Source organism: Limulus polyphemus, unplaced genomic scaffold (genome assembly GCF_000517525.1).
Source record: "Limulus polyphemus unplaced genomic scaffold, Limulus_polyphemus-2.1.2 Scaffold8757, whole genome shotgun sequence".
In the NCBI taxonomy this organism is placed as follows: Eukaryota; Metazoa; Arthropoda; class Merostomata; order Xiphosura; family Limulidae; genus Limulus; species Limulus polyphemus.
The window spans coordinates 22,199-23,701 of record NW_013674367.1 but is presented as its reverse complement, the minus strand read 5'-3'; the positions used below and the strand labels follow the sequence as shown (position 1 = coordinate 23,701).

General features: G+C 35.8%; 1 long non-coding RNA gene across 2 annotated transcripts in view; it reads left to right on the top strand.

Annotated features, from left to right (window-relative positions):
• The first annotated feature begins 402 nt into the window (after nucleotides 1–402).
• The window catches only part of LOC111083251, a 14,824-nt gene continuing 13,723 nt past the window's right edge, over nucleotides 403–1,503 (top strand). The window contains exon 1 of one of the 2 annotated variants that reach the window (XR_002608907.1): nucleotides 403–421. This is a non-coding gene — a long non-coding RNA (uncharacterized LOC111083251). Of the gene's footprint in view, nucleotides 422–776; nucleotides 1,015–1,503 lie in introns of those variants that run through there. The other variant, XR_002608906.1, reaches the window with a different exon arrangement.

The window sequence follows — 1,503 nt, the reverse complement described above, 5'->3', positions numbered from 1 at the left end:
CTCAATCAAGTAGTCTTGCGTATACCAATATCTAAACACATTAAAATAGGTTCACACAACACTTTAAAAAATGAGTGCTCTTGAATGTGTTATATTGGCAACTAGCCTGGTGTTTGTTCAGTTACATGTCGAAGCTGTTGTATTTTGAATAACTATGTCGGTCCCGTAAACAAATACCGGGTACATTTTTAAAAGTTGTTTACGTATTTCTTCGATGTATAGTATTAAACAAGTGTTATAGGCGGAAGAGTAAAGTACAGAAACTTGTAGGTCACGACCTTATGCTTTCCATTTGTGCAAGTCCTAAGCCGAGTAACAACGACGTCTGGAATGTGATAACTTCTGTTTATGTTATTAAAGAAATGCATGACTAACGAGGAATTTGGATCTAACGTCTCAAAGACCAGTGATCATTGAAGAGGTATCTTATGTTTGGTTGTCTTGTTTACAGTTAGGGTAAGAGTACACTTCCCAAACTTTTATATCGTAGAACAATCTAGACCAGTCTTTTACAAGTGTATCTGTTCGTGCTGTCTTCTAACAACGCACGTAAATGTATACTTTTTTTATATAGGTCAGTGTGTGTACGTGTTACGGAACGCTACGCGAAACAGACAAACGGAAAACTTTCTATTTTGACAGTTTTTGTTTTGTGTTTACAAGCAAAGGAAACTATTTCTATCATTTTAAACCGTTTCACATTCAAGATCTCCGTTCTGTTATCTAGCGTGCGACTCACGTGATGCACCCTGTACACTACGGTATTGGTTCAGTCATTTCAAATAAGGTGTCTGGCTGTATCAAGCACGTGCACTCAGCTTCATTTCCTATGCAGTTCGCGTTCGCAGCGCAGGATTCGACAGTGCGTCCAGATCATGTGACAATAATAAATTAGTTGTGATTCAAAGCAGGAACGGAATAAAATTATATTACTTTACAGAAACGTGGAGCATGTAAATAAAGAAGAACCCATTCTTGAACTGAGAAAGGAATGAGTACAGGACTGTCTAGGAAGTATTGTGTTTTGTATATATTAAATATCGGCAACAATATAAAAGTTTGGTTTTATACCAGTTGCGCCTTAACTGGAATTTTTTTATACATAATTTTAAAACGTCTTTTTACCCAGGAAGTGCCCTCCCTCCGGTGACTCAGCGCTAACCTTAATGGCTTATAGCGTTTAAATTTGAAGTTCGATCTTTGTTGTGGCCATATTTGTGTACATTTGTGCTTAAGATAAACATCCAGATATTAAAACGAACTGCATTTATACTTTAATTATCATCACGAATTTAATTCATTTCAGGATTCTACAAAGTGACTTAGGCTTAATTTGTTTAGCATTATGAGTTCAAATCGGTTCAGACTTTAAAAAAATTAATTAGGCCTAACGTTTAGCATTATGAGTTTAAATCGGTTCAGGATTTAACGAAGTAATTTAGGCTTAACATGTTTAGCATTATGAGTTCAAATCGGTTCAGGATTTAACGAAGTAATTTAGGC